The sequence below is a fragment of the Polypterus senegalus genome, chromosome 4, assembly GCF_016835505.1.
Source record: "Polypterus senegalus isolate Bchr_013 chromosome 4, ASM1683550v1, whole genome shotgun sequence".
Taxonomy (NCBI): Eukaryota; Metazoa; Chordata; class Cladistia; order Polypteriformes; family Polypteridae; genus Polypterus; species Polypterus senegalus.
In genome coordinates, this window is record NC_053157.1 from 69,493,904 (window position 1) to 69,518,525 (window position 24,622).

General features: G+C 35.9%; 13 non-coding genes across 13 annotated transcripts; all 13 read left to right on the forward strand.

Annotated features, from left to right (window-relative positions):
• Window positions 1-570: 570 nt before the first annotated feature.
• trnaf-gaa lies at window positions 571-641 on the forward strand. Its single transcript has one exon. It is a non-coding gene; the product is annotated as a tRNA-Phe (tRNA).
• Window positions 642-1,520: 879 nt separating this feature from the next.
• On the forward strand, window positions 1,521-1,593 carry trnaf-gaa. The gene has a single exon. It is a non-coding gene; the product is annotated as a tRNA-Phe (tRNA).
• Window positions 1,594-2,471: 878 nt separating this feature from the next.
• On the forward strand, window positions 2,472-2,544 carry trnaf-gaa. The gene has a single exon. It is a non-coding gene; the product is annotated as a tRNA-Phe (tRNA).
• An 879-nt stretch (window positions 2,545-3,423) lies between these two features.
• On the forward strand, window positions 3,424-3,496 carry trnaf-gaa. Its single transcript has one exon. It is a non-coding gene; the product is annotated as a tRNA-Phe (tRNA).
• Window positions 3,497-5,324: 1,828 nt separating this feature from the next.
• trnaf-gaa lies at window positions 5,325-5,397 on the forward strand. Its single transcript has one exon. It is a non-coding gene; the product is annotated as a tRNA-Phe (tRNA).
• An 879-nt stretch (window positions 5,398-6,276) lies between these two features.
• On the forward strand, window positions 6,277-6,349 carry trnaf-gaa. Its single transcript has one exon. It is a non-coding gene; the product is annotated as a tRNA-Phe (tRNA).
• Window positions 6,350-7,224: 875 nt separating this feature from the next.
• Window positions 7,225-7,297, forward strand: trnaf-gaa. Its single transcript has one exon. It is a non-coding gene; the product is annotated as a tRNA-Phe (tRNA).
• An 879-nt stretch (window positions 7,298-8,176) lies between these two features.
• trnaf-gaa lies at window positions 8,177-8,249 on the forward strand. The gene has a single exon. It is a non-coding gene; the product is annotated as a tRNA-Phe (tRNA).
• An 878-nt stretch (window positions 8,250-9,127) lies between these two features.
• trnaf-gaa lies at window positions 9,128-9,200 on the forward strand. The gene has a single exon. It is a non-coding gene; the product is annotated as a tRNA-Phe (tRNA).
• An 879-nt stretch (window positions 9,201-10,079) lies between these two features.
• Window positions 10,080-10,152, forward strand: trnaf-gaa. Its single transcript has one exon. It is a non-coding gene; the product is annotated as a tRNA-Phe (tRNA).
• Window positions 10,153-11,029: 877 nt separating this feature from the next.
• Window positions 11,030-11,102, forward strand: trnaf-gaa. Its single transcript has one exon. It is a non-coding gene; the product is annotated as a tRNA-Phe (tRNA).
• An 879-nt stretch (window positions 11,103-11,981) lies between these two features.
• On the forward strand, window positions 11,982-12,054 carry trnaf-gaa. Its single transcript has one exon. It is a non-coding gene; the product is annotated as a tRNA-Phe (tRNA).
• A 10,018-nt stretch (window positions 12,055-22,072) lies between these two features.
• Window positions 22,073-22,144, forward strand: trnaf-gaa. Its single transcript has one exon. It is a non-coding gene; the product is annotated as a tRNA-Phe (tRNA).
• Window positions 22,145-24,622: the final 2,478 nt, after the last annotated feature.

Below are 24,622 nucleotides of genomic sequence, written 5' to 3' on the forward strand. Positions count from 1 at the left end.
GATGAAATTTTTCTCTCACTCCAAAACAAGTCTTTCTGAAATTCTGACTATGCGGGACACGAAAAGGAGGATCTTCTGCGTAATCTCACATGAATTTAACTTCACATGAAACTTGTACCATTACGAATGCACAGGCATCACCTTGGTGGCTTTCATGAAGGAGAAAAATACCATCCCTTACATATGTTTGAGTTAACAGTTGGATACTGGAGACCACCATATCAACCTTGAAGAACTAAGCCTAGCCGATGTTAATTCAGAATATGGATTTGGAAATGCAGCATTTGATTTTGAGATGTGTTTTGAAAATCTGTTAATAGAGTAAACAGGCCGTATGTAGCTGTGTAACAGAAAAAGGTGGCACACTTACAATCTTACGATGGATGCACTAAAATCCCCTGAAAAACTGCTTTAATGCATTTGCCACAGATCCATATTAAACGGCACTTGAAGGAAGACTGAACCTTAAAAATTCAAATGAAATGCTATACTTCAGGACAGCGTGATATTTTTTACCATGTCGTCGACAAATGCAACGACAGACCTCGAAGTTGCGCAGTGATTCTCGTGGCCGAAATAGCTCAGTTGGGAGAGCGTTAGACTGAAGATCTAAAGGTCCCTGGTTCGATCCGGTTTCGGCAGAGACCTGTTTTAACAGGGCGTACAACTTGTCCCAGTCATATGTTGCAGTTGGAAAAACAGTAACGGAAGCCAAGGTTTATGAATGTTCACACGTCCGCTTCTCCCAGAGTAAACAATTTCCGAATAACATCTTGAGTGGAACCGGTCTGCCTTCAGCTGTAGAGACTTGATTGGTTAGCAATTGAAATCGTGTGTCAGAATTGTTCACAAAAGTAGTGGAAATGCTTTTATCTTTAAGAGACAAACAGAATGAGCAGCAGATACCAAACCTATTTTCGACACCTAGCTTTACCAATATTAGCTTTAATGATGAAATTTTTCTCTCACTCCAAAACAAGTCTTTCTGAAATTCTGACTATGCGGGACACGAAAAGGAGGATCTTCTGCGTAATCTCACATGAATTTAACTTCACATGAAACTTGTACCATTACGAATGCACAGGCATCACCTTGGTGGCTTTCATGAAGGAGAAAAATACCATCCCTTACATATGTTTGAGTTAACAGTTGGATACTGGAGACCACCATATCAACCTTGAAGAACTAAGCCTAGCCGATGTTAATTCAGAATATGGATTTGGAAATGCAGCATTTGATTTTGAGATGTGTTTTGAAAATCTGTTAATAGAGTAAACAGGCCGTATGTAGCTGTGTAACAGAAAAAGGTGGCACACTTACAATCTTACGATGGATGCACTAAAATCCCCTGAAAAACTGCTTTAATGCATTTGCCACAGATCCATATTAAACGGCACTTGAAGGAAGACTGAACCTTAAAAATTCAAATGAAATGCTATACTTCAGGACAGCGTGATATTTTTTACCATGTCGTCGACAAATGCAACGACAGACCTCGAAGTTGCGCAGTGATTCTCGTGGCCGAAATAGCTCAGTTGGGAGAGCGTTAGACTGAAGATCTAAAGGTCCCTGGTTCGATCCCGGGTTTCGGCAGAGACCTGTTTTAACAGGGCGTACAACTTGTCCCAGTCATATGTTGCAGTTGGAAAAACAGTAACGGAAGCCAAGGTTTATGAATGTTCACACGTCCGCTTCTCCCAGAGTAAACAATTTCCGAATAACATATTGAGTGGAACCGGTCTGCCTTCAGCTGTAGAGACTTGATTGGTTAGCAATTGAAATCGTGTGTCAGAATTGTTCACAAAAGTAGTGGAAATGCTTTTATCTTTAAGAGACAAACAGAATGAGCAGCAGATACCAAACCTATTTTCGACACCTAGCTTTACCAATATTAGCTTTAATGATGAAATTTTTCTCTCACTCCAAAACAAGTCTTTCTGAAATTCTGACTATGCGGGACACGAAAAGGAGGATCTTCTCGTAATCTCACATGAATTTAACTTCACATGAAACTTGTACCATTACGAATGCACAGGCATCACCTTGGTGGCTTTCATGAAGGAGAAAAATACCATCCCTTACATATGTTTGAGTTAACAGTTGGATACTGGAGACCACCATATCAACCTTGAAGAACTAAGCCTAGCCGATGTTAATTCAGAATATGGATTTGGAAATGCAGCATTTGATTTTGAGATGTGTTTTGAAAATCTGTTAATAGAGTAAACAGGCCGTATGTAGCTGTGTAACAGAAAAAGGTGGCACACTTACAATCTTACGATGGATGCACTAAAATCCCCTGAAAAACTGCTTTAATGCATTTGCCACAGATCCATATTAAACGGCACTTGAAGGAAGACTGAACCTTAAAAATTCAAATGAAATGCTATACTTCAGGACAGCGTGATATTTTTTACCATGTCGTCGACAAATGCAACGACAGACCTCGAAGTTGCGCAGTGATTCTCGTGGCCGAAATAGCTCAGTTGGGAGAGCGTTAGACTGAAGATCTAAAGGTCCCTGGTTCGATCCCGGGTTTCGGCAGAGACCTGTTTTAACAGGGCGTACAACTTGTCCCAGTCATATGTTGCAGTTGGAAAAACAGTAACGGAAGCCAAGGTTTATGAATGTTCACACGTCCGCTTCTCCCAGAGTAAACAATTTCCGAATAACATCTTGAGTGGAACCGGTCTGCCTTCAGCTGTAGAGACTTGATTGGTTAGCAATTGAAATCGTGTGTCAGAATTGTTCACAAAAGTAGTGGAAATGCTTTTATCTTTAAGAGACAAACAGAATGAGCAGCAGATACCAAACCTATTTTCGACACCTAGCTTTACCAATATTAGCTTTAATGATGAAATTTTTCTCTCACTCCAAAACAAGTCTTTCTGAAATTCTGACTATGCGGGACACGAAAAGGAGGATCTTCTGCGTAATCTCACATGAATTTAACTTCACATGAAACTTGTACCATTACGAATGCACAGGCATCACCTTGGTGGCTTTCATGAAGGAGAAAAATACCATCCCTTACATATGTTTGAGTTAACAGTTGGATACTGGAGACCACCATATCAACCTTGAAGAACTAAGCCTAGCCGATGTTAATTCAGAATATGGATTTGGAAATGCAGCATTTGATTTTGAGATGTGTTTTGAAAATCTGTTAATAGAGTAAACAGGCCGTATGTAGCTGTGTAACAGAAAAAGGTGGCACACTTACAATCTTACGATGGATGCACTAAAATCCCCTGAAAAACTGCTTTAATGCATTTGCCACAGATCCATATTAAACGGCACTTGAAGGAAGACTGAACCTTAAAAATTCAAATGAAATGCTATACTTCAGGACAGCGTGATATTTTTTACCATGTCGTCGACAAATGCAACGACAGACCTCGAAGTTGCGCAGTGATTCTCGTGGCCGAAATAGCTCAGTTGGGAGAGCGTTAGACTGAAGATCTAAAGGTCCCTGGTTCGATCCCGGGTTTCGGCAGAGACCTGTTTTAACAGGGCGTACAACTTGTCCCAGTCATATGTTGCAGTTGGAAAAACAGTAACGGAAGCCAAGGTTTATGAATGTTCACACGTCCGCTTCTCCCAGAGTAAACAATTTCCGAATAACATCTTGAGTGGAACCGGTCTGCCTTCAGCTGTAGAGACTTGATTGGTTAGCAATTGAAATCGTGTGTCAGAATTGTTCACAAAAGTAGTGGAAATGCTTTTATCTTTAAGAGACAAACAGAATGAGCAGCAGATACCAAACCTATTTTCGACACCTAGCTTTACCAATATTAGCTTTAATGATGAAATTTTTCTCTCACTCCAAAACAAGTCTTTCTGAAATTCTGACTATGCGGGACACGAAAAGGAGGATCTTCTCATGTAATCTCACATGAATTTAACTTCACATGAAACTTGTACCATTACGAATGCACAGGCATCACCTTGGTGGCTTTCATGAAGGAGAAAAATACCATCCCTTACATATGTTTGAGTTAACAGTTGGATACTGGAGACCACCATATCAACCTTGAAGAACTAAGCCTAGCCGATGTTAATTCAGAATATGGATTTGGAAATGCAGCATTTGATTTTGAGATGTGTTTTGAAAATCTGTTAATAGAGTAAACAGGCCGTATGTAGCTGTGTAACAGAAAAAGGTGCACACTTACAATCTTACGATGGATGCACTAAAATCCCCTGAAAAACTGCTTTAATGCATTTGCCACAGATCCATATTAAACGGCACTTGAAGGAAGACTGAACCTTAAAAATTCAAATGAAATGCTATACTTCAGGACAGCGTGATATTTTTTACCATGTCGTCGACAAATGCAACGACAGACCTCGGAAATGCGCAGTGATTCTCGTGGCCGAAATAGCTCAGTTGGGAGAGCGTTAGACTGAAGATCTAAAGGTCCCTGGTTCGATCCGGGTTTCGCAGAGACCTGTTTTAACAGGGCGTACAACTTGTCCCAGTCATATGTTGCAGTTGGAAAAACAGTAACGGAAGCCAAGGTTTATGAATGTTCACACGTCCGCTTCTCCCAGAGTAAACAATTTCCGAATAACATCTTGAGTGGAACCGGTCTGCCTTCAGCTGTAGAGACTTGATTGGTTAGCAATTGAAATCGTGTGTCAGAATTGTTCACAAAAGTAGTGGAAATGCTTTTATCTTTAAGAGACAAACAGAATGAGCAGCAGATACCAAACCTATTTTCGACACCTAGCTTTACCAATATTAGCTTTAATGATGAAATTTTTCTCTCACTCCAAAACAAGTCTTTCTGAAATTCTGACTATGCGGGACACGAAAAGGAGGATCTTCTGCGTAATCTCACATGAATTTAACTTCACATGAAACTTGTACCATTACGAATGCACAGGCATCACCTTGGTGGCTTTCATGAAGGAGAAAAATACCATCCCTTACATATGTTTGAGTTAACAGTTGGATACTGGAGACCACCATATCAACCTTGAAGAACTAAGCCTAGCCGATGTTAATTCAGAATATGGATTTGGAAATGCAGCATTTGATTTTGAGATGTGTTTTGAAAATCTGTTAATAGAGTAAACAGGCCGTATGTAGCTGTGTAACAGAAAAAGGTGGCACACTTACAATCTTACGATGGATGCACTAAAATCCCCTGAAAAACTGCTTTAATGCATTTGCCACAGATCCATATTAAACGGCACTTGAAGGAAGACTGAACCTTAAAAATTCAAATGAAATGCTATACTTCAGGACAGCGTGATATTTTTTACCATGTCGCGACAAATGCAACGACAGACCTCGAAGTTGCGCAGTGATTCTCGTGGCCGAAATAGCTCAGTTGGGAGAGCGTTAGACTGAAGATCTAAAGGTCCCTGGTTCGATCCCGGGTTTCGGCAGAGACCTGTTTTAACAGGGCGTACAACTTGTCCCAGTCATATGTTGCAGTTGGAAAAACAGTAACGGAAGCCAAGGTTTATGAATGTTCACACGTCCGCTTCTCCCAGAGTAAACAATTTCCGAATAACATCTTGAGTGGAACCGGTCTGCCTTCAGCTGTAGAGACTTGATTGGTTAGCAATTGAAATCGTGTGTCAGAATTGTTCACAAAAGTAGTGGAAATGCTTTTATCTTTAAGAGACAAACAGAATGAGCAGCAGATACCAAACCTATTTTCGACACCTAGCTTTACCAATATTAGCTTTAATGATGAAATTTTTCTCTCACTCCAAAACAAGTCTTTCTGAAATTCTGACTATGCGGGACACGAAAAGGAGGATCTTCTGCGTAATCTCACATGAATTTAACTTCACATGAAACTTGTACCATTACGAATGCACAGGCATCACCTTGGTGGCTTTCATGAAGGAGAAAAATACCATCCCTTACATATGTTTGAGTTAACAGTTGGATACTGGAGACCACCATATCAACCTTGAAGAACTAAGCCTAGCCGATGTTAATTCAGAATATGGATTTGGAAATGCAGCATTTGATTTTGAGATGTGTTTTGAAAATCTGTTAATAGAGTAAACAGGCCGTATGTAGCTGTGTAACAGAAAAAGGTGGCACACTTACAATCTTACGATGGATGCACTAAAATCCCCTGAAAAACTGCTTTAATGCATTTGCCACAGATCCATATTAAACGGCACTTGAAGGAAGACTGAACCTTAAAAATTCAAATGAAATGCTATACTTCAGGACAGCGTGATATTTTTTACCATGTCGTCGACAAATGCAACGACAGACCTCGAAGTTGCGCAGTGATTCTCGTGGCCGAAATAGCTCAGTTGGGAGAGCGTTAGACTGAAGATCTAAAGGTCCCTGGTTCGATCCCGGGTTTCGGCAGAGACCTGTTTTAACAGGGCGTACAACTTGTCCCAGTCATATGTTGCAGTTGGAAAAACAGTAACGGAAGCCAAGGTTTATGAATGTTCACACGTCCGCTTCTCCCAGAGTAAACAATTTCCGAATAACATCTCGAGTGGAACCGGTCTGCCTTCAGCTGTAGAGACTTGATTGGTTAGCAATTGAAATCGTGTGTCAGAATTGTTCACAAAAGTAGTGGAAATGCTTTTATCTTTAAGAGACAAACAGAATGAGCAGCAGATACCAAACCTATTTTCGACACCTAGCTTTACCAATATTAGCTTTAATGATGAAATTTTTCTCTCACTCCAAAACAAGTCTTTCTGAAATTCTGACTATGCGGGACACGAAAAGGAGGATCTTCTGCGTAATCTCACATGAATTTAACTTCACATGAAACTTGTACCATTACGAATGCACAGGCATCACCTTGGTGGCTTTCATGAAGGAGAAAAATACCATCCCTTACATATGTTTGAGTTAACAGTTGGATACTGGAGACCACCATATCAACCTTGAAGAACTAAGCCTAGCCGATGTTAATTCAGAATATGGATTTGGAAATGCAGCATTTGATTTTGAGATGTGTTTTGAAAATCTGTTAATAGAGTAAACAGGCCGTATGTAGCTGTGTAACAGAAAAAGGTGGCACACTTACAATCTTACGATGGATGCACTAAAATCCCCTGAAAAACTGCTTTAATGCATTTGCCACAGATCCATATTAAACGGCACTTGAAGGAAGACTGAACCTTAAAAATTCAAATGAAATGCTATACTTCAGGACAGCGTGATATTTTTACCATGTCGACAAATGCAACGACAGACCTCGAAGTTGCGCAGTGATTCTCGTGGCCGAAATAGCTCAGTTGGGAGAGCGTTAGACTGAAGATCTAAAGGTCCCTGGTTCGATCCCGGGTTTCGGCAGAGACCTGTTTTAACAGGGCGTACAACTTGTCCCAGTCATATGTTGCAGTTGGAAAAACAGTAACGGAAGCCAAGGTTTATGAATGTTCACACGTCCGCTTCTCCCAGAGTAAACAATTTCCGAATAACATCTTGAGTGGAACCGGTCTGCCTTCAGCTGTAGAGACTTGATTGGTTAGCAATTGAAATCGTGTGTCAGAATTGTTCACAAAAGTAGTGGAAATGCTTTTATCTTTAAGAGACAAACAGAATGAGCAGCAGATACCAAACCTATTTTCGACACCTAGCTTTACCAATATTAGCTTTAATGATGAAATTTTTCTCTCACTCCAAAACAAGTCTTTCTGAAATTCTGACTATGCGGGACACGAAAAGGAGGATCTTCTGCGTAATCTCACATGAATTTAACTTCACATGAAACTTGTACCATTACGAATGCACAGGCATCACCTTGGTGGCTTTCATGAAGGAGAAAAATACCATCCCTTACATATGTTTGAGTTAACAGTTGGATACTGGAGACCACCATATCAACCTTGAAGAACTAAGCCTAGCCGATGTTAATTCAGAATATGGATTTGGAAATGCAGCATTTGATTTTGAGATGTGTTTTGAAAATCTGTTAATAGAGTAAACAGGCCGTATGTAGCTGTGTAACAGAAAAAGGTGGCACACTTACAATCTTACGATGGATGCACTAAAATCCCCTGAAAAACTGCTTTAATGCATTTGCCACAGATCCATATTAAACGGCACTTGAAGGAAGACTGAACCTTAAAAATTCAAATGAAATGCTATACTTCAGGACAGCGTGATATTTTTTACCATGTCGTCGACAAATGCAACGACAGACCTCGAAGTTGCGCAGTGATTCTCGTGGCCGAAATAGCTCAGTTGGGAGAGCGTTAGACTGAAGATCTAAAGGTCCCTGGTTCGATCCCGGGTTTCGGCAGAGACCTGTTTTAACAGGGCGTACAACTTGTCCCAGTCATATGTTGCAGTTGGAAAAACAGTAACGGAAGCCAAGGTTTATGAATGTTCACACGTCCGCTTCTCCCAGAGTAAACAATTTCGAATAACATCTTGAGTGGAACCGGTCTGCCTTCAGCTGTAGAGACTTGATTGGTTAGCAATTGAAATCGTGTGTCAGAATTGTTCACAAAAGTAGTGGAAATGCTTTTATCTTTAAGAGACAAACAGAATGAGCAGCAGATACCAAACCTATTTTCGACACCTAGCTTTACCAATATTAGCTTTAATGATGAAATTTTTCTCTCACTCCAAAACAAGTCTTTCTGAAATTCTGACTATGCGGGACACGAAAAGGAGGATCTTCTGCGTAATCTCACATGAATTTAACTTCACATGAAACTTGTACCATTACGAATGCACAGGCATCACCTTGGTGGCTTTCATGAAGGAGAAAAATACCATCCCTTACATATGTTTGAGTTAACAGTTGGATACTGGAGACCACCATATCAACCTTGAAGAACTAAGCCTAGCCGATGTTAATTCAGAATATGGATTTGGAAATGCAGCATTTGATTTTGAGATGTGTTTTGAAAATCTGTTAATAGAGTAAACAGGCCGTATGTAGCTGTGTAACAGAAAAAGGTGGCACACTTACAATCTTACGATGGATGCACTAAAATCCCCTGAAAAACTGCTTTAATGCATTTGCCACAGATCCATATTAAACGGCACTTGAAGGAAGACTGAACCTTAAAAATTCAAATGAAATGCTATACTTCAGGACAGCGTGATATTTTTTACCATGTCGTCGACAAATGCAACGACAGACCTCGAAGTTGCGCAGTGATTCTCGTGGCCGAAATAGCTCAGTTGGGAGAGCGTTAGACTGAAGATCTAAAGGTCCCTGGTTCGATCCCGGGTTTCGGCAGAGACCTGTTTTAACAGGCGTACAACTTGTCCCAGTCATATGTTGCAGTTGGAAAAACAGTAACGGAAGCCAAGGTTTATGAATGTTCACACGTCCGCTTCTCCCAGAGTAAACAATTTCCGAATAACATCTTCGAGTGGAACCGGTCTGCCTTCAGCTGTAGAGACTTGATTGGTTAGCAATTGAAATCGTGTGTCAGAATTGTTCACAAAAGTAGTGGAAATGCTTTTATCTTTAAGAGACAAACAGAATGAGCAGCAGATACCAAACCTATTTTCGACACCTAGCTTTACCAATATTAGCTTTAATGATGAAATTTTTCTCTCACTCCAAAACAAGTCTTTCTGAAATTCTGACTATGCGGGACACGAAAAGGAGGATCTTCTGCGTAATCTCACATGAATTTAACTTCACATGAAACTTGTACCATTACGAATGCACAGGCATCACCTTGGTGGCTTTCATGAAGGAGAAAAATACCATCCCTTACATATGTTTGAGTTAACAGTTGGATACTGGAGACCACCATATCAACCTTGAAGAACTAAGCCTAGCCGATGTTAATTCAGAATATGGATTTGGAAATGCAGCATTTGATTTTGAGATGTGTTTTGAAAATCTGTTAATAGAGTAAACAGGCCGTATGTAGCTGTGTAACAGAAAAAGGTGGCACACTTACAATCTTACGATGGATGCACTAAAATCCCCTGAAAAACTGCTTTAATGCATTTGCCACAGATCCATATTAAACGGCACTTGAAGGAAGACTGAACCTTAAAAATTCAAATGAAATGCTATACTTCAGGACAGCGTGATATTTTTTACCATGTCGTCGACAAATGCAACGACAGACCTCGAAGTTGCGCAGTGATTCTCGTGGCCGAAATAGCTCAGTTGGGAGAGCGTTAGACTGAAGATCTAAAGGTCCCTGGTTCGATCCCGGGTTTCGGCAGAGACCTGTTTTAACAGGGCGTACAACTTGTCCCAGTCATATGTTGCAGTTGGAAAAACAGTAACGGAAGCCAAGGTTTATGAATGTTCACACGTCCGCTTCTCCCAGAGTAAACAATTTCCGAATAACATCTTGAGTGGAACCGGTCTGCCTTCAGCTGTAGAGACTTGATTGGTTAGCAATTGAAATCGTGTGTCAGAATTGTTCACAAAAGTAGTGGAAATGCTTTTATCTTTAAGAGACAAACAGAATGAGCAGCAGATACCAAACCTATTTTCGACACCTAGCTTTACCAATATTAGCTTTAATGATGAAATTTTTCTCTCACTCCAAAACAAGTCTTTCTGAAATTCTGACTATGCGGGACACGAAAAGGAGGATCTTCTGCGTAATCTCACATGAATTTAACTTCACATGAAACTTGTACCATTACGAATGCACAGGCATCACCTTGGTGGCTTTCATGAAGGAGAAAAATACCATCCCTTACATATGTTTGAGTTAACAGTTGGATACTGGAGACCACCATATCAACCTTGAAGAACTAAGCCTAGCCGATGTTAATTCAGAATATGGATTTGGAAATGCAGCATTTGATTTTGAGATGTGTTTTGAAAATCTGTTAATAGAGTAAACAGGCCGTATGTAGCTGTGTAACAGAAAAAGGTGGCACACTTACAATCTTACGATGGATGCACTAAAATCCCCTGAAAAACTGCTTTAATGCATTTGCCACAGATCCATATTAAACGGCACTTGAAGGAAGACTGAACCTTAAAAATTCAAATGAAATGCTATACTTCAGGACAGCGTGATATTTTTTACCATGTGTCGACAAATGCAACGACAGACCTCGAAGTTTGCAGTGATTCTCGTGGCCGAAATAGCTCAGTTGGGAGAGCGTTAGACTGAAGATCTAAAGGTCCCTGGTTCGATCCCGGGTTTCGGCAGAGACCTGTTTTAACAGGGCGTACAACTTGTCCCAGTCATATGTTGCAGTTGGAAAAACAGTAACGGAAGCCAAGGTTTATGAATGTTCACACGTCCGCTTCTCCCAGAGTAAACAATTTCCGAATAACATCTTGAGTGGAACCGGTCTGCCTTCAGCTGTAGAGACTTGATTGGTTAGCAATTGAAATCGTGTGTCAGAATTGTTCACAAAAGTAGTGGAAATGCTTTTATCTTTAAGAGACAAACAGAATGAGCAGCAGATACCAAACCTATTTTCGACACCTAGCTTTACCAATATTAGCTTTAATGATGAAATTTTTCTCTCACTCCAAAACAAGTCTTTCTGAAATTCTGACTATGCGGGACACGAAAAGGAGGATCTTCTGCGTAATCTCACATGAATTTAACTTCACATGAAACTTGTACCATTACGAATGCACAGGCATCACCTTGGTGGCTTTCATGAAGGAGAAAAATACCATCCCTTACATATGTTTGAGTTAACAGTTGGATACTGGAGACCACCATATCAACCTTGAAGAACTAAGCCTAGCCGATGTTAATTCAGAATATGGATTTGGAAATGCAGCATTTGATTTTGAGATGTGTTTTGAAAATCTGTTAATAGAGTAAACAGGCCGTATGTAGCTGTGTAACAGAAAAAGGTGGCACACTTACAATCTTACGATGGATGCACTAAAATCCCCTGAAAAACTGCTTTAATGCATTTGCCACAGATCCATATTAAACGGCACTTGAAGGAAGACTGAACCTTAAAAATTCAAATGAAATGCTATACTTCAGGACAGCGTGATATTTTTTACCATGTCGTCGACAAATGCAACGACAGACCTCGAAGTTGCGCAGTGATTCTCGTGGCCGAAATAGCTCAGTTGGGAGAGCGTTAGACTGAAGATCTAAAGGTCCCTGGTTCGATCCCGGGTTTCGGCAGAGACCTGTTTTAACAGGGCGTACAACTTGTCCCAGTCATATGTTGCAGTTGGAAAAACAGTAACGGAAGCCAAGGTTTATGAATGTTCACACGTCCGCTTCTCCCAGAGTAAACAATTTCCGAATAACATCTTGAGTGGAACCGGTCTGCCTTCAGCTGTAGAGACTTGATTGGTTAGCAATTGAAATCGTGTGTCAGAATTGTTCACAAAAGTAGTGGAAATGCTTTTATCTTTAAGAGACAAACAGAATGAGCAGCAGATACCAAACCTATTTTCGACACCTAGCTTTACCAATATTAGCTTTAATGATGAAATTTTTCTCTCACTCCAAAACAAGTCTTTCTGAAATTCTGACTATGCGGGACACGAAAAGGAGGATCTTCTGCGTAATCTCACATGAATTTAACTTCACATGAAACTTGTACCATTACGAATGCACAGGCATCACCTTGGTGGCTTTCATGAAGGAGAAAAATACCATCCCTTACATATGTTTGAGTTAACAGTTGGATACTGGAGACCACCATATCAACCTTGAAGAACTAAGCCTAGCCGATGTTAATTCAGAATATGGATTTGGAAATGCAGCATTTGATTTTGAGATGTGTTTTGAAAATCTGTTAATAGAGTAAACAGGCCGTATGTAGCTGTGTAACAGAAAAAGGTGGCACACTTACAATCTTACGATGGATGCACTAAAATCCCCTGAAAAACTGCTTTAATGCATTTGCCACAGATCCATATTAAACGGCACTTGAAGGAAGACTGAACCTTAAAAATTCAAATGAAATGCTATGCGGTGAATCGCAAGTTTAGAATTTTACCCTTTCAGAACATCTCCCTATTTTGTAACCTGTTTTAAATGTAAATTTGAATTTTCCAATAAAAGTTTCTTAAAACAACGGAATAAAGATTAAAATTTTAAAATTTTCTTTAAATTGCCTTATAAAATTCTTTTTTTAAAAAAAAAATCACAGTAAAAATTGACTTGGCACCAAATAACTTTTAAGAATTTCCTAAAAATTTTTTCTGATTAACAAGTTTGAGTTTTTGAAGAAAACAAATATAATGAGTGTCAAAGAAACCCTAATACTTTGAAGATAATTTTAAAATTTTAATTAAAGTTTAAAGAATTATTTTGGGGTTAAACGATAATAAAATTAAATTTTAATGCAACAAAATTTAATTTTTTAATAAAGAAGAACCATATAATTTAAAAAATGTCACACATTAAACCAGAGGGAAAACTGAATTTTTACATGTCCGCCAAAGGGGGGGAACCAGCAAATCAGTTAAAATTACGGAAGGTTTTGAAAATTTTGCCAAATCTGGCAATTTCCAAACGTTCAGGGGAATTTATGAAATTAAAGTTAAAAACGGGCCGGTTTCAATTTCAACCAGATTGCTCAGTTAAAACTTGGAAAATGTTTTTCAAGACTTTAAAAATTTTAAAACTAACAATTTGAAAACCCGGGAAATTTTTCTTAGGACAATAGAGGATTCAAATTTTTTCACAAAAGTTTAAATTTACTTTAAATAAAAAGATCCCGCAAACAAATTTAATACTCCAAAATTTTTTTTGAAATTTTTTAACCAAACAACTTAAAAATTTTCCATCACAAGGTAGTTAAAATTATTAGAAATTTTTCAACTTAATAAGCTACGGTATTTTTTGGACAAAGGGTTTAAAAAACCATGATGAAAGGTTGAAAAATAAAAACCCTTTTAATTAAAAATGACTAGAAATGGTCAAATTAAGAAAAAGCATTATTTGATTCGAATTAAACTGAAAAACACTTTTTTGGAAAAAAATTTGGCTAAATTTGAGAGCCTAAAATCAAACTAAAGGGTTTTTTTGTTAAAAAAGCCAACAAAAACTTTAAAGGTCGTTGAAAATTTTGGAAGGGGTTTGGGCAAAAGCAACCCCAGGTTTATTTCAAACCTTAAAGGGAAAATTTTTAATTTGGGTTAAAAAAAATTAAGAAAATTTTTTAAACGGGCCCCTTTATCTATGTTCATGGGAAAGAGGAACACATTTAGTTTCTTTAGAAAATTTTTCCAAAAATATGAAAAGCTTTACTTTGGAAGGGAAGGGGACTTTTTTAATCCAAATTCTTCCAATTTAAATGTTTTTTTAAAAAACCATGCTTTAAAAAATTTAAATTCCAAATTTTGAACATTAAATTGAGGGATTTTTCCTGAAAAAACCTTAATGTTAAATTTTTTTGGAAAATCACAAAATACATTTTAATTAGAATTGAACCCCGGGGACAGAATCACCTTGAGTTTTGAGAAAAAACTTTTAAAATGTTAAAATTTTTAAGGTAATTAAACGAAGAAAAGCTAACTTTTAAAATTTTCAAAAAACATTTATTAGATGTGGAAAATCTAAAAAGTAACCCAAAATTTAAAAAGACTTTTATTTTAATCCCTTGGGAATACCAAACCCAAATACTGGTTTTAAAATTTTTTCAGAAATTTTAAACTAAACTGCCAAATTTGGGGAACTTTGGGAAGGTTTAACAAGCCCTTTGGTAAACGAAGCCTTCGGGGAAACTTCCTTAGTGAAAAAAAAAGAATGAAAGGTTGTAATGTTCCCAATTGTAAAATAATAAAAAATAAGTAACTTTGGCACATAGAATACCCAAATTATTTTGGAATTTTCCATGGGAAAAATTAATTTGACTAAAAATTTAAAGAAAACTTTTAATCCAAATAATAATATTTATATGAATTTACAAAACTTGGTCTACTATGGAACAGGGGGAAATAGTGGTTAAAGGGAAAAACTCAAAATTTACTTGAAGAAAAGGGGCCTTTTTTAAAATAAATCCTTAAATTTAATTTTTAATGGAAAAAATTGGAGCCAAATTGAACTAAATTTGGAATAGAATTAAAAAACAAAATGAACTTAAATGATTTAATAATAGGGGAATGAAGATTTTTAATTAAAATGCAATTTAATAAAGAGGGTTTAAAACTGAAAAGAACAACCCTCGATTTGCACTATGTGGAAATGTAAAAAATTATTAGAAATACTTGACGTTTGCAGCATTAGGCTTTTCCCGGGGATTTGGACGAAAACGGGGGTGCCAAAGTTAAAGTTTAAAGACGGGGAGAAATTTCCAGGGCCGGTCCCGGATGATTGATAAAGGGAAATTTTAAATTTTACAATTAAAGGGTTTAAATCCCGGGGAACAGTTAAGGAGAAAACTATTGACCTGTTTAAAATTTTTAAAGAAATTTTCAATTTAAAAAAAATTGAAAAACTTTTTAAAAAAGATAACGGAAAAAACTTAATACAATTTTACCAATTTAAATTTATTTTTTCACTAAGGCTTTCAAAAATCAATATTTAACATGGGAATTTACCCTTAAATTACAAAAACCCTTTAATGGAAAAATTTAAATTTTTATTGGATTGGAAAATTTTTTGAATTAAAGGTTGGAGTAACGAAAAAAAGAAAAATTACCATGGTTTTAAAAATCTGAAAAGAAGCATTTGCTATTATTTAAAATGGAATGAAAAGATAACTTAAATCAAAAATGCTTTAAGCATTTTAATTTATAAAACCCAAAGACGACCCCTTTATAATTTTGGGGCCAAAGGGGAGAGTTAATGAAATCAAAGTCGGGACCCGGTTTGCAGGCCTGCAAAGGGGTACCGGCCAATTTTGATTTTAAAAGTAAGGACCAAGGTTTGAAATGTTACAGCCCTTTCCCAAAAATTTTAAAACTTTAGGAACCCTCCGTCAATGTGGTTAAAGTTAACCAATTTTCAAAAAGTGGGAAGCTTTCCTTAAGAAACAGAATAGCACGAAACATTTTCCTATTAAATTTTTTAGCTTTAATTGATTTCCATACAAAGTTCAAATTTTTAAATTCCAAATTTAAAAAAAGGGAAATAACCAATTTCCCTTAACCTAAATTTACCATTAAAGGAGGATCTTTTTTAAAGGAAAAATTTTCTTCCCTTAAAAATGTAGACACATAACCCGGGAAAAAATTAAAACCCTTTTAAAGATTAAATTGTTTAAGGAAAAAATTTTAAAATTAATTGGGATTAGAAAAGGTGATCACTTTGAAAAGTCATTTTAATCTAAATAAAAATAATGTTTAATGTAAAGGACTTTAAAAAAAAAAACCCCAAAAGAAATGATCTAAATTTTAAGGATTAATAAAACTGGTTAAAGAAATTTTCATACCCGGGTTAGACTAACCCAAATCCCGGGGCCCGGTAGCCCGGGGAAATCCCGATTGGTGAAGACCTCAAAGCTTTTGTGGGCCCCCTTTAAAAAGGAAAAAAATTTTGGGACCTCCCGAGAAATTTTTTAACACTCGAAATTTTTATTATTGAGTTGATTGTAGAAGAAAATTTTTAATTTTAAAAAAAAAGGAAAAATTTAAAACAAATGACAAGTTCCAAATAGTTTTATAATTTTACAAAAATGTTCAAATTTTAACCCGGGAAAAATCTTTAAAGATACCAAAAAATTTAAATTACGATTAACAAAAAATTTTTTTCTAAGAAAAATCCTTAATGTTTCTTAAGGACAAAAAAATCCTTTAACTACTGATTAGTAATGAATTTATTTTAATATTGGATTTTTGAATAAATAAGCCCAATTTTGTTTGAAATGTTGGAAATAAAAATATGAATGGTAAAACTAAAGAGTAATTGCAGTTTGGAATGAGAGATCCTTAATTTAAATTGTTAAAAGGACCGGAAGTTTGTTAACAGACCAAATTTAAATTCAAAGGGAAGATTAAAATTACTTAAAACAGGGAAAAAAAGCCGGGAAAAAGGAGGATTGGTTAAATGAGTTATTGGCAATATTAAGTTGGGGGTAAACAACCGGAGCCTTGGTTTTAAGGGCATAACTTGCGCCCCTTAACTGAAAAAACCGGAAAAAGGGTTTGAAACCCTTTCCCGGTTAAATTTTAATACATTTCAGGGAAGGCCTGCCAGTTAATTGTTGGCCATTAACAGAAAAATTTCAAAAGAAATTTTTTTTAAAACAACAAAAGGCTGATTTAAATATTGACATCCTTTCAATTATATTTTTGTAAATTTTTCTTACCCCCAAAAAGGCTTTAAATTAAAAGGGGCACAAAGGAGATCTTTTAAAAAATTTAATTAAAAAAGTTTACTAAATAACTTGGGCCAAGGGGCTTTTAAAGAATCTTTAACATTATTTAAATTGAATGAGACACCAAAACCTTTGGAAAAAGGGCCTACCGAGTTTTAAATATTGGTCAACATTTTTTAAATCCCTTTAAAATTTTAAAAAAAATTTTTAGGGGGAAGGAGGAAACTTAAATTTAAATGGAATAAAACTGAATTTTTATGTTCAAAAAATTAAACGGGGTGGAAGACTAATTAAAAAATCAATGATGAAAGAATTAAATTGGGCAAACAAACAGGCCCGTTAAAGGAAATTGTTTCAATTTGGGGGGAAAATTAAGACCAAAGGGCCTTTCCCCCGGGGTTAAAGGGCGTAACTGGAAGTTCAGTTGGAAACATTAAAGGAAGGTGTTAATCCCCCTACAATTTATTAAAAACGAGGGAGGGTTCCAACTGTGAACTTATTTTAAAAAAAATTTGTAAATTTTTTCCAAAAATTGCTTTTATTTTGGAGAATTGAAAGTCAACATTTTCAAAATTTTAAACTATTATTTAGGAAATTTCCACCCAACAAGGCTTTTGAAATTTAGAAGAAAAAATTTTCAATCTCAATAAATTAATTATAAATTTACTTTGAAGAAGGAACCTTCTGGTTTCTAAGGAAAAAAACTTTATTATAAATGGATAGGAGCCCCTTACCTTGAAGAAAAAACCACTTAATTGAATAAAATAATTTTAATTTTTTACAATTTAATTAAAAGGGAAGGTTTTAAAAAAAAGGTGCACAAATTTTTAAAATCCCCCAAAAAAAAATTTTAAGAAAGCCCGATCCTAAAACCCGGGAAACACTTAAAAATTAAATGCTTACTTTTCCCCGGGTATTTTACGCCGCAAAGCAATCAGATGCAATGGATCGTTAAAAAGGAAATTTTGGGAAAAGGCTAAAATAAAACCCGTCGATCCCGGGTTGAAGGGTTTTCAGGTAAACAAAGTTAGTTAAATACGGACCGGTTTTGAAGTTAACGGCTCCCGAGCAAAAATAAAAATTGAAAGACCGGCCCTAAGGGAATTGTTTTACCAAATTAAATTATTCATAAAAGTAGTGGAAGTTTTATTTTAGAGAAAAAATAAGGGGAAAAAAACCATTTTCACATACTTTATTTTTTAAAAAGAAATTTCACCCAAAACAAGTTTTTAAATTTTCTAAACCAAAAGTTTTGAAATTCCCTGATTTAACTTCAATGAAATTGTCATTATGACGAACTTGTTTGTTGGGGAAAAAACACTAAATTGTTTTTTGAATGGGGCCCAAAATCAAGAAAATAACCTTATTTAAAAGAAAGGATTTGGAAAAAATGAGGTTGAAAATTAAAGATAACCCGATTGTTTTACAGAAAGGTTTAATTACAATCAAATTGGTGAAAATCCCCGAAACTGTAAAGAAATTTTCCCAAACTAAAACGGCATTAAGAAATCCCCAAAAAAAATTTCAACTTACCTTTAATGTCGGAAAAACAACGAAACCTAATTTGGAGTTAATTTCCCGGGGAAAACCAGACCTTGAGACTAAAGGGCCTGGTGTAAATTGGGAGGCGTTAACGGGGCAAATTTTCCTGTTCGAAAAGTGGAACCGTTTTAAAGTTCAACCCCAAATTTTTTCCAAAAATTCTTACGAATGGAATTTTCCCCCCACGTAAATTAGTTACAAATTTAACGGTTGAATTCAAGAGTGAATTTTTTTTGAAAAAGATGAGCACAGCAAACCTATTTGAACCCTTTTTCCAATATAGGGAATGATAAATTTTTTTCAAAACATCTAATTTAACTTTGGAAAAAAAGGTCTTTAATCTCAAAAATTTAATCATAAATTTTAAACTAAGAGGTTTACCTTGTTCTTTTAAAAGGGAAAAAAACTTACACAAATGGAAACACATTGGCTAACAAAACCTTAAACTAAATTGTTATTAAAAAGATTTAAACGCATTATTTTAAAATTTAAAACTTTTAATTAGATAAAGGCAGTTAATTTAAAAGGATGGATTTAAAACTTAATGGGGAGTAAATTCCGAAAAAAATTTACAAAAGAATTAAATCCTTAAAAATGAAACCTTTTAATGTAATTTTACCCAGACATTTAGTTGGGAAACAAACAACCGGGAAATGTTTTGCCATTAGAGTGAAAGATGAACAAGGCCCGGTTCTCCCGGTTGAGATGTTTTAGAAAATTGCCCAAATTTTCCGGAAAAAAGGAAGTTTATGAAGGACACTCCCCATATAAACTTAATAACATTTTTAAGAAGGTTTTACTGTAGGGAATTGTTTTAATTTAAATTAAAAATTTACAAAAGTGGAATGTTTTTTTAAAGGAAAAAGAATTGGACAGTACAAACCTTTTTCAGCTTTTAAAATTTTTTAATATAAATTTTTTCTTAAAACATTTCAAATTTTTGCCAAGGGATTTTTAATTCAATTATTATTCACAAAAATTTTTAAATTTAATGAAGGGAAGGGGTTCTGAAGGAAAAAAACCTTACATAGTTAACAATTTTAAAAGAAACCCTTTAAAATTGAAAAAGCTACCATTAATTAATATGGATTGAATAAATTTTTGAGATTTTAAAACTGTAAAAGAAGCCGTGTATTTTTTGAAAATGGAACTTTAATTTTACATGGTGAAAATCAAAAGTAATGTTTTTACAGACCATTTAACCCGGTTTAAAGGGGTAACCAAAATTCAAAAATGTTTCAGAAGGGAAATCTTTTACGAAATTGAAGCCCCAAAGAAAATTCCCCAATGACATGGAGGGAAACCCTTGAACAAATCCCGGCCCGTTTGGGGATGATTTTTCAGAAAAGTTGGGGAACTTATAAAGACCAAAAGGGATCGCCTTTTCCAAAAAATTAACAAATTATTTTAACGGTTTCCCCTGTGGAAACATTTTATTTAAATTCTGGCAGGAATTTGAAATGTTTTTTAAATTTCCTTAAGGAAAAAAACTTGTTTAAAATTTAACTTTTACAAATTTTGAATACTTTTTCTAACCACAAACAGTTCGAAACTGAAGACATTTAAAAGATTTAATTAATATGAATTTTCCATATTACATTTTTGAATCATATTTGATGGTTTTGGAAAAAACATTTAATTAGGAACATTAAACCCCAAAACCACCTTGGAATTTCAAAGTGAAAGCTTAATTAAGATTTAAATTAATTGAATGGAAGACAGCGTATATTAAAAAAAGTGTACATGAACAGAACCTGGAAACTTTGATTCAGATTTAAAACTCGTTGAGTTAAGAGGAGTCCTGGTAAAAGGCAATTAATGAAGGATATAAGTCCATAAATTAATGGAACGAATTTTAAAAGTTCGGCATGCCATTAAATTTAACTAACATTTAAAGGACCCTTTTCCTGTAGCGAGAATGATTAAAGCCTTTGGGGCAGATTGTTCAAAGTATGGAAATGCTTTATATTTAGATACAACTGATAAGATCAATAACATTTAACCAGTTTACCATTTCTTTCATATGAAATTCTTCCTTCCCAAGTTTGAAATTCTGCTTGGTCACGAAAAGAATTTTAATTTAATCTTCATGAAACTTCATGAAACTTTTCCTTAGATAAATACTTGTGTTTATAGAAATATCCAAAATTTTTTGAGTTAAAGAACTGGAGACCACATTCAACTTGGAACTATCACCGATTTAATTTTAAAATTATTCCAAAATTGTTTAAATCTTAAAATAATATTCTGTGTTAAAAAAGTTTAACTTACAATCCTGAAAAATACCCTAAAAAAATTTATTTATTTGGAAACCCTTTAAGTTTGGAACTAATAAATGAATTTTAAAAAGCGTGGATTTAATTTAGGGTAAAAACAAAGACTAAAAAAGGGGTTCGTTAAAAAAGGGTATGGAAGTGAACAAAAAATTTAATTTGCTTCGGGGAGAATTTTAAACGTTTAACTTTTCCAACAATTTGTTGGAAAAAAACGAATAATTCATGAATTCTCCCCTTCCCCGGTAAAATTTCCCCAAAAATAACTGCTACGTCGAGGATTATTGGTTGAAAAATCGGTTGGAGTAGGTAAAAATTAAATCTTTGGCCAGAGGAACAATAACAATTTAACCCAGCTTTTAGCCTATGAAAATTGGAAATTATTTTAAAGGCTGTAGAGACTTGATTGGTTAGCAATTGAAATCGTGTGTCAGAATTGTTCACAAAAGTAGTGGAAATGCTTTTATCTTTAAGAGACAAACAGAATGAGCAGCAGATACCAAACCTATTTTCGACACCTAGCTTTACCAATATTAGCTTTAATGATGAAATTTTTCTCTCACTCCAAAACAAGTCTTTCTGAAATTCTGACTATGCGGGACACGAAAAGGAGGATCTTCTCGTAATCTCACATGAATTTAACTTCACATGAAACTTGTACCATTACGAATGCACAGGCATCACCTTGGTGGCTTTCATGAAGGAGAAAAATACCATCCCTTACATATGTTTGAGTTAACAGTTGGATACTGGAGACCACCATATCAACCTTGAAGAACTAAGCCTAGCCGATGTTAATTCAGAATATGGATTTGGAAATGCAGCATTTGATTTTGAGATGTGTTTTGAAAATCTGTTAATAGAGTAAACAGGCCGTATGTAGCTGTGTAACAGAAAAAGGTGGCACACTTACAATCTTACGATGGATGCACTAAAATCCCCTGAAAAACTGCTTTAATGCATTTGCCACAGATCCATATTAAACGGCACTTGAAGGAAGACTGAACCTTAAAAATTCAAATGAAATGCTATACTTCAGGACAGCGTGATATTTTTTACCATGTCGTCGACAAATGCAACGACAGACCTCGAAGTCGCGAGTGATTCTCGTGGCGAAATAGCTCAGTTGGGAGAGCGTTAGACTGAAGATCTAAAGGTCCCTGGTTCGATCCCGGTTTCGCAGAGACCTGTTTTAACAGGGCGCATACAACTTGTCCCAGTCATATGTTGCAGTTGGAAAAACAGTAACGGAAGCCAAGGTTTATGAATGTTCACACGTCCGCTTCTCCCAGAGTAAACAATTTCCGAATAACATCTTCGAGTGGAACCGGTCTGCCTTCAGCTGTAGAGACTTGATTGGTTAGCAATTGAAATCGTGTGTCAGAATTGTTCACAAAAGTAGTGGAAATGCTTTTATCTTTAAGAGACAAACAGAATGAGCAGCAGATACCAAACCTATTTTCGACACCTAGCTTTACCAATATTAGCTTTAATGATGAAATTTTTCTCTCACTCCAAAACAAGTCTTTCTGAAATTCTGACTATGGGACACGAAAAGGAGGATCTTCTGCGTAATCTCACATGAATTTAACTTCACATGAAACTTGTACCATTACGAATGCACAGGCATCACCTTGGTGGCTTTCATGAAGGAGAAAAATACCATCCCTTACATATGTTTGAGTTAACAGTTGGATACTGGAGACCACCATATCAACCTTGAAGAACTAAGCCTAGCCGATGTTAATTCAGAATATGGATTTGGAAATGCAGCATTTGATTTTGAGATGTGTTTTGAAAATCTGTTAATAGAGTAAACAGGCCGTATGTAGCTGTGTAACAGAAAAAGGTGGCACACTTACAATCTTACGATGGATGCACTAAAATCCCCTGAAAAACTGCTTTAATGCATTTGCCACAGATCCATATTAAACGGCACTTGAAGGAAGACTGAACCTTAAAAATTCAAATGAAATGCTATACTTCAGGACAGCGTGATATTTTTTACCATGTCGTCGACAAATGCAACGATTTTTTAATATGTCTTCCACATATACATGAAGCAACTTGAGGTGGCTGAAATGGTTCATCTGGTAGAGCATTAAATTGGAAATATAAAGGTCCCTGGTTCGATCCCGTTCTTCAGTAATGACTTATTTTAACATTGTGCATTAGTAATCTTAGTCTGATGTTGCAGTTGGGAATATAATAATAGAAGCAGAGGTTTATGAATGTTCACTGTTCTTCTTGTCCCAGCGTACACAAATTCCAACTTACACTTTCAAGTGGAACTGATCTGCCTTCAGCCTTCAGAGATTGAATGAATTAGTAATTGAAGTAGTGTGTCACAATGTTTGAGGACTTTTATCGCTAAGAAAGAATATAAAACCTGCTTTCATCACCCATATTAATCAATATTTTCTCATATTATAAAATTTTCGTTTGAATTCCCAGCATGACCTTGGTGGGCTTCTGTGCTTGGAAACCTAGAAGATTTTGTTTTGTTTATCAAGCATTGCAGACCTTTAATTATTTTTTTTATACTCCACAATCAAGGGAAGCAGAAGAACATCATATCAAAAAGGCTCTGAGTAAATGTGGTTATCCCTGCTGGACTTTTGTCAAAGCAGGGAAGACACCTAAAAAATGCTCAAAGTAATCCAGGAAGGGCTACCTCGTCAGGCCAGGACTCCACAGTCTATTTACATCTACAGGACAGTGGTCACTCTTTCAGTGATGAAGATGTGCATATCCTGGACATGGAGGAATGCTGGTTTGGGTGAGGAGTCAAGGAGGCCATTTACGTGAAAAAGGAACGACCATCTCTGAACCGAGGAAGGGGTCTAAGGGTACATCTTTCACCATCTTACAATGTGGTGATTGCAGCCATTCCCCAACTCTCTGTGAATGGCACTCATAGCCATTGATCAATGGACAATTTGCATATCATTGATCACACAGCCCTTTGTTAGTCAATGGTGCTATTTTGGTCATTAGGCCAAGGTACTGTTTATAAGGTTGGAGAACCTTGCAGTCAACTGAGACTGAGGAAGTCACTTGGATGAGTAATGAAACTTATCGGGGGAAACAACTATGTCCAGATGAACAGAATCAACATTCTAGAATTTCCTTACCTGGATTATTGAGCATGCATCGAGACACTTTTTCTTTGACATCTTGTAAAGCACCTACAATCTTTAAACAAGTATGTGCTACGTAAATAAATGGTGCTGTTGTTCCTATGTTTTTCATTCAATATTTCTGCTCATAAGAATGCAGTGATTTGTTTTTGTGCATGGCCTACTTGATTCATTGAAACTATTATTGTGGTGTAATAGAAAAAAGGTGTAAACCATTGCTTTAGCCAGTATGCCACTGGCCATTCGGAAAAGCAGAAATACTGTTTTTCATATCCTATAATAGAAAAACAAGAATTCAGTTTCAATGAAAGGTAGAATTAAGATTGAAGCAAATGACCGCTTCTTTCATGCTCTGCTATTCATACTATTTACTTTTTCTTAAAAAAACATTTACCCTTGTCTCTCTCCAGCTCTTTCTTTCACGGTTCATAATCTCATCATATTTTTTCCTTTGAAAGCAGATTAGTGTGCACTCATGTCCTAATTTGTAGTTTTGAAACACAATACTTCACAATACAGAA